This window comes from Peromyscus eremicus, chromosome 10 (assembly GCF_949786415.1).
Source record: "Peromyscus eremicus chromosome 10, PerEre_H2_v1, whole genome shotgun sequence".
Classification (NCBI taxonomy): Eukaryota; Metazoa; Chordata; class Mammalia; order Rodentia; family Cricetidae; genus Peromyscus; species Peromyscus eremicus.
This window is the reverse complement of record NC_081426.1, coordinates 92,724,876-92,733,091: the sequence shown is the minus strand read 5'-3', so window position 1 is coordinate 92,733,091 and position 8,216 is coordinate 92,724,876.

The following is an 8,216-nucleotide window of genomic DNA, read 5'->3' as shown; positions in this document are numbered from 1 at the left end:
ATATTATACAGAGAATCTGGATTGTGTTGTCTTTGAGATTTTTAACTGCAAAGAGACATTTGATTGTAAAAGCCGCTGAGTTAAATCAATATATATATATATATTGATTTAATATATATATATTAATTTAAATATATATATTTAAAAGATATCTTGAGTTCAAAATTTATGTCTAAGGATATGTTGCTTTGGAAAAGAGGTTCTGTTTTTGTTTCCACAGATGATGAGAACCTGTGGATTGTTTAAAGGCTAATACGGTTTGACCAGACAAGACCCACTGGAAGGTTTCCAATGACACCATGGCCCAGATCATCCAACATCCAAAATTAACTTCAAGGCAACTGGCTCAGAGAATATAGCCTCACAGACTACTCCAGTCAGGACTTGACCATAATTCTTAATTTTCTCAGTATCCCCATTAGATTGACAGTGCCCTCAACCAGCAGGAAGTAGTATGAGAAGTGATGCCCAAATTCCCAAAATATTGTTTATGAATGTTTATTTTTATTTAAAGCAGGTTGATTATAAATACAATCTCTTTCTAAAGAAGAAAAGGGGATAGTATAGATATGATAGGGTGAAAGAGTAGATTATTGAACCTACTTTTAAAGAACAACAACTTGTTTAAAAATGTTTTACATTGGTATAGATTTTAGTTTATTGATATAAATTAAAGTTAATTTTGTTATACTGTATGTATGATTCTACTCTTATTTAAGGTATTATGCTTATGTAACTCATTTAAATTGTAATAGATAATCAAGAAATACAGATTAATAATTAGTTTTCTATGATAGTCAAACTTATAGTCATATTAAGTTTTCTAGATAAACATAGATATATTTCAGTTAGGTAGGTAATCTTCAAACACATCAAAGACTTACAGAATATAGCATATAAAATGTTTTAAAAACTTAGACTTTGCTGGACAATGAAACACATATGCTCCTGACAGCACCAATTGCTTCAAGGAGAATGATGAGCATTGAATAAACTCATTATGGAATTTACTTTTTTGTGGCAAAAGTTAGCCACTGGGCAAAATAGTGCCCTTGCGTTGACTGATTGACAGTATGTTATATAAACTGGACATGCAGGATGCATAGGAAGATAACCACTGAATTTTATAAAGTGAGATGGTCCTTCAGGTTCCTGCTTCACAGAAGAAACTGCCAGACATTCTACAAGACACAGAGAGAAGTGACTGAGAGACTCTAGGCCTATAGGCAGAAGATGGATGCCCCAGCATTGCAAAGGAACTTTGGATGACTGTTCAGGCAGGCAGCTGTCTCTCATTTCTAGAATTTTGGAAGTTGCTTACAATGCTCATGTTTACTTAGGTAATATTATATCTTTCTGAGGTCTTTGGTGCAGTTGAAGACTAGAAAGTTATAATTTTCCTTAGTTATGATAAAAGATAAGTTAGATATGAAAACTTAGACTCACAAATATAGAATAAATAGTATATTTTCTTTGAATTTGCCAAATATAGACTAGATATTGTAACTGTAATTTTTGCTTGATAACTGTTTTGTAATATATAATTTTACTATGTTAAAATTAAAACTTTCCTTTTTAATTGAACAGAAAAGAGGAAATGCTATGGAATAATGCTTTTGTACACTGGTTTAATAAAATACTGATTGGCCAGTAGCCAGGCAGGAAGTATAGGCAAGGCCAGCAGAAGAGGAGAATTCTGGGAAGAGGAAGACTGAGTCAGGAGATGCCAGCCCACCATCCATGGAGCAGCATGTATGGCACATAGGTAAAGCTATGGAAAATGTGGCAACATATAGATTAACAAAAATGGGCTGAGTTTAAGTGTAAGAACTAGTCAGTGGTAGGCCTGAGCTAAAGGCCAAGCAGTTTTAATTAATATAAGTCTCTGTGTGTTTACTTGGGTCTGAGTGGTTGTGGACCAGGCAGGACACAGAAAAATTTCAGCTACAAGAGAAGGATAAGAAATTTGTAGATAGAAAGATAGTGACAAGAAGAAAGACAGAAACACAGGAAAGCTTCAGGAGGACCTGGGTCAATACCCAATGGCCCAGAATTTTATTCAATGGGGCTTTTTATGACAATGCCATGGGGTGAGGCAAAAGACCTCCCTCCCCATTGCTATATATAGCCAAGTGTAGACCCTTCCAAACACCTGATACCCAGGCCTGTGTTCCAATCATCCTATTACACAGTCCTGCTGGGTAAAGCAAGCTCAGATCTTACTAGGAAACCTCTATGGGTTCCCACACTTGATACTATATAAGCCTTGTTCTCCAAATGAGCTAAAGTAAGTCTAGTTACTGGATGGATAAAACTTAGTCAGCAGGGCACTTACCACAGGTACAGAGAGATTAATGCACTCTTAAAAATCTTAAAATACACTGGTATTTTTAAGGGATTGGCCAGCCTGTTTGTTATTACTCTCATGACATGAAATTTGTGCACATTGTGATTTGCTAAAGTCAATAGCATCGCTGTGGTTGTCATCTGAATAGCTAACTTCTCATAATAAGCTTACCAGCTTTACCATAATGCCTACTTCAGATACTGTTAAAAAATGTTTGAACAGAACAGCAAATCAGAACCCAAAAAGGGAGATTATAAATTTTATTTTCTTGCTTAATCATGGAAATGGAAAGGCTCATTTCTTTTTCAGAAAAACATACAGATTTGTAATAGCCCCCCCTGCCATGTGTCAGACCCTCTGTAGCTGCTCTCTGAGGCCTGGATTAGGCAGAGAGCCAAGCCCACCCACCATTTCCTGAGTTCTGGGGCTCTCAATTCCTGCCCTGGTGGCTACACTAGCAGAGCCATTCCCCAGCACTTGAAATACACCTTTTTTTTTGTAGTAACATGGGATAAGATATACATGCAAAATTTGTTTCTGCATTTATCATTATTAAACTCTGAAGATAGAATAAATATGGCAAATTGCCAAAAGAAACAATCTTGAGTGGAAAATTATCATGAGGAGGTTCATTGAAATAGACGTGATGGACTGAGGATCTCGTGAATTTAGTAAAGTTGCATCCTGGGTGTCATAATAAAAAACAATGATCTGTCATGTGGTCAGGGGCAGCAAAGGGGGAAACGTGCTGGCTTTTCAGTCTTTGCTGGCATTTACTTTTGATGGAAATGGGTCTTGTATGTATGTGTGATATAGAACACATAGGAGACTGAGAAACATCCATGATACAGCATACCTAGTGCTTCCAACTGTACACACACTAGCCAAGGTTCTTCTTAAAAGCATTTACTGATTTATTATCTATCATTTGTCTATCTACTATCTATCTATCTATCTATCTATCTATCTATCTCTATCTATCTATCTATCTATCTATCTATCTATCTATCTATCTATCTATCTATCTATGTGAATATGCTTGTGGAGTCCAGTCAAAGGCATTGTATCTCCTGGAATTGCAGTGACAGTTGTGAGCTGTCAGACTGGATGCTGGGACTTGAACTTAAGTCCTCTGGAAGAGCCTTGAGCATGTTTGACTACTGCACCATCTCTCCAGCCCTAGTGCACACACTCTATGTGTGCTTTTCTAAGAGGGCTTGTCATTGAATTTCCCTGGCCCTAAATGTTGCTGGGCTCGCTGGGCTCACTGGGCATTAAGACCTTGTGCTTCCACATGTTGTTTCCATGTTGGGACTTATTTGAGTAAACCTACTGTTTAAGGTTACTTTCTATTGCTGTGATAAAAAGCATCTTAGTGGAGTCTAGGTGTACTTTAGCTTTCAACTCAGATCATAGTCAATCATTGAGGGAAGTCAAGGCAGGCCTGTTTGTATTCCACACAGCATTCCTTCTGAACAAAGAATTCTTCACAGCCAAAGAAATACCCTGAGAATCCTAGAGAATGCTGCTTAGCGGTTGGCTCACTCACTCTTGTTTAGCTAGCTTTACATCTCAGGGTCCCCTGCCACAGGATGGTCCTACCCATGGCATCTGGGTTCTCCTACATCAATCAACAGACAAGATGGTCCTGCACAGACAGCAATATGATCTAGGTGGTTTCTCAGTTGAGGCTATCAGATGACTGCAGTTTATGTCAGTTGACAGTTAAAGCTAATCAGAACACCTACACATCGTAGGTAGGCTATATAGTTTTAAAACATTGAGAACAATTGTTTATCAAATTTCTAAAAGGTCTTGTAATAAAAAACCCAGAACCAGATATTAGGGTAAATCCTGAAAGGTCAGAGACAAAGGAACAAGCCACTGCCATGTCTTACCTCTAAGACTCCTCAGCCTGAAAAGTTCAGCCAATATGCCTCTAGCCAAATGAGCTTCCTCAGCTGAAAAGGCTTCTAGTTCCTGTCTCCTCACACCTTATAAACCTTTCTCCTCCCAGCCATTAAAGGCATGTGTGCTTCCCAAGTACTGGGATTAAAGGTGTGTGCCACCACTTCCTGGCTGTTTCTCTCCTAGACTGAGTCAATCTCATATAGTCCAGGGTAGCTTTGAACTCACAGAGATCCAGACAGATCTCTGCCTCCTGAGTGCTAGGATTAAAGGTGTGTGCCACCACTGCCTGGTTTAATCTAGTGGCTTGTTCTGTTCTCTGATCTTCAGGCATATTACAGTACACAATATATCACCACAACCCTTTTTATTTTGCATATGTGTATATGGTGCCTGTGTAGAGACCAGATGCAAATTCAGGTGTCATTTTTTAGGATATGACCACCTTATAACTGTTCATTTGTTCCCCCTTCCCCCAAGTGTATGCTCCATGCACAGGTGCCCTTGGAAAAGATGAGGGTGTCACATCCCCGAGGGTTGAAGTTACACGTGGTTGTGAGCCACCTGATGTGGGTGCCAGGATCCAAACTATGACCTTTGCAAAAGTAATGTCTTAGGGCTTTTCTTGCTGTGAAGGGGACCATGAGCATGGCAACTCTTATAAAGGAAAATATTTAGTTGGGGTGGCTTACAGTTTCAGAGGTTCAGCCCACTATCATCATGATGGGGAGCATGGTGTCGTATAGGCAGACATGGTGCTAGGGAATCCTACGTCTTACAGGCAATAGGAAATGATCGGTGACAGTGGGAGTAGTTTGAGCATGGAACTTAAAGCCTACTCCCACAGCTACCACTTCCTACAAGACCATACACACCACCCCAATAAAGCCACACCTAATAGTGCCACACCCTATGAGATCATGGGGCCAACGACATTCAAACTACCATAGATATCAAGCACTCTTATACCCTAAGCCATCTCTATAGTCCTCGGGTGTGTGTGTGTGTGTGTGCATGAGAGAGACTGACTCTTATTGGGACTTGATCTCATTGGTTAGGCTGGATAACTGGCCAGTGTGCTCTTTTTATCCAAATCTGGGATCACAAAGGCAATCTACTCTCTGGATTTTATATGGGTCCTGAGGATCCAATTCAGGTCCTTGTTCTAGATGAGTACACACTTTTTGGACTGAGCTATCTCCTCAACTGTCTGGATAAGTGTTCTCTATGTCTTTGTTTTTCTACGCTAGGGTAAAACTCTTAGTCCCTGTCAGTACTGGGTAAAATCCTTTCCCTGTATTTCTTGGTTTACTTTCTTTTTCTAGTGTGGCTACAAATGATTCCATTTTGACTCAGAAAATCTTCTCCCATTAAATGATTTCTTCTAAAGGTACCATTGTAGCTGAAATTCTAATTGGTCTTAACAATAAAAACCCAGAGTCAGATATTGAGGTAAATGCTGAAAGATCAGAGAGAAAAAGGAGCAAGCCACAGCCACCACTTACCTCGCCAACTCCTCAGCCTGAAAGGGGGCTGAGCTGCTGTCTCCTCCTGCCTTATATTCCTCTTTCCACCCAGACATATCACTTCATGTTTCCACCTCCCTAGTGCTGGAATTAAAAGCTTATGCCTCTCAAATACTGGGATCAAAGGCATGAGATCCCAAGTGCTGAGATCAAAAGCCTGAGTATCCACTACCTGGCTGTTTCTTTCAGAGTGGATCAATCTTGTGTAGCCCAGGGTTGCCTTGAACTCCTGATCTTCCTGCTTCCTCCTCCCAAGTGCTGGTATTAAAGGTGTGTGCCACCACTGTCTGACCTCTATGGTTAACTAGTGGATAGTCAGGCAAGCTTTGTTAGACCACAAACAAAATATCACCATATACCACTAATTGTCCTGTTGGTTGGTTTTGATAGTCTCTTGTTGCTAGCTTAAAGTTGTTTGGTGTCATCTGGTCCCACAAGTGAAAGTGGTAGATACCTAGAAATTAATGTCAGTAAACCCTTTTGATCAAACTCAAGTAACTCAGAGGTTTAAGTTTTTAATTTATTTGTGTATGTATGTACGCATACAGGTGTGCATGTGACATAGCCTGTGTGTGGAGCTCAGTGAACACCTTGCAGAGGTTGGTTCTCTCCTTCAACTTTGTTGAGACAGTTTCTTATTTCTATTGCTGCACAGCAACATACTACAGACAAGCTAGTGTGCATGTTCTGGCTAATTCTCTTGTCTCCACTCCCTATCTCATAATAGGGCCATTAAGAGGTTTAGGAAGATGGGGTCTTAGGCATTGCTTACCTGGACTCTACCTTTAAATCAAACCTATCCATCCAGTAGGTGATATCCTAGCATTTCAAAACACTGGACCAGATTTTATTTTGTAGTTATACTTATGCATTATATTACCAGACAACAGTTGCCAAGGTTTTACATAAAAGAAAACTGTGAAACCAAACTAGCAGGAGAAAAATTATATAACTGGTCCATGTGATGGTTCTTCACCTAGAAGCAGTGTTATGTTGTCGTTGTGTTGGTATTTCCTGTTTTGATCAAAGATAGTTAAAGAAACAATTTGTTTGAAAAATCTAGTTTTGTCAGAAAGAGGATCCTGAGTACATTTTAGATTGTTTTTTAAACTTTTAAAAAAGGTTTATTGTATTATTCTGGTTATAGGGGGCGCCTATACACACATATAGTTACCCACAGAGACCAGAGCTGCAGTTTCAGGCAGTTGTGAGCTGCCTGACTTGGCTTCAGGAAATCAAACCAGCCCTCTGATAGAACAGCACAGGCTCTTGACCACAGAGCCAGGCCTCCTGCTCCAGAGCCCTTCTCACAGATCTGAGCCAATGCTTTGAACAAGAACCAAAACCATGGCTGGTAAAGATCTGGAAGAGGTGGGGCCATGTTAATCTACATTTTAGGATAATGATTTTGACAATAAAATTATATAAAGAGCATCTGGCTCTTTGTACTTTTCAATAATTCATTTAAGTTTCCATTCTAATGTAAAGAATTACAGTTTTAATCTATGCCTCATCAATAATAGGCTACTTTGATCAAATTAATTATAAAATATTAAATGACAAAAATCCCTATGTAGCATTAATTTTTAGGATAAATTACCTGTTTTAAAAGAATATACTTGTCTACTGGTGTCTTCTGTGGTGTCTAAATCACCGGAATGCTTCTGTTGGAATGCAAAGGTACTTAAGATATCCTGTGATCTTTACTCGAGGATAATAGTCATGATAGTAGTAGGAACACACAAACCTGAAGAAGACTACTATGCTGTTAGAAGTACATGTTTCTAATATAGGGTGGCAAGACAGCACATAAACATCCCAATGCTACAAGAGAAGGGTGGTGGGACAGAAAGGAAGGACCAACGCAACAGTGAAACATAGCAGGGAAAATGCTAAAAATCTCTAACTTCGTGTAGCATCATGGTGACATATTGAGAGCTCCTAGAGGCTTGTGCAGACCTGCCCTGCCACCATTTACAGTGACACTGTCATGAACTGGCTCTGCTCATGCAAGCTTCTTTCACTGGCAAACATTCTATGTTCTCAGCATCTTTGTTTTCCTGGGGTACAGTTTAGAGGAGAGAGCCACGCTGCACCTCCAAAGCTTGATGGCTGCCTGAGTGCTTGATGCATTGTGTGGAACAGAGGAATGTCAGCTCCCCAGAGGAGCTGGAGTGAAAACGGCTGAGCCAGTGTTCTTGATGCACTCATAATCCATCTTGCAGTCTGGGGAAAGCAGGAGACTAAGGGGGTCCACCAAATTGCTGAGAAGTTTGGGACAAAGGTTTTGTCACTATTTGGTACTCAAGTTCTGAAACTGTAAAAGCTGGAATCAAACAGATCCTGGAGCCACACTGATTCGGGTTACTAGGGGCAAACCAATGCATGGCTCCTTTAAGAGATGGGTTCCTGATTCCTATTAGCTGAGCAGCAAG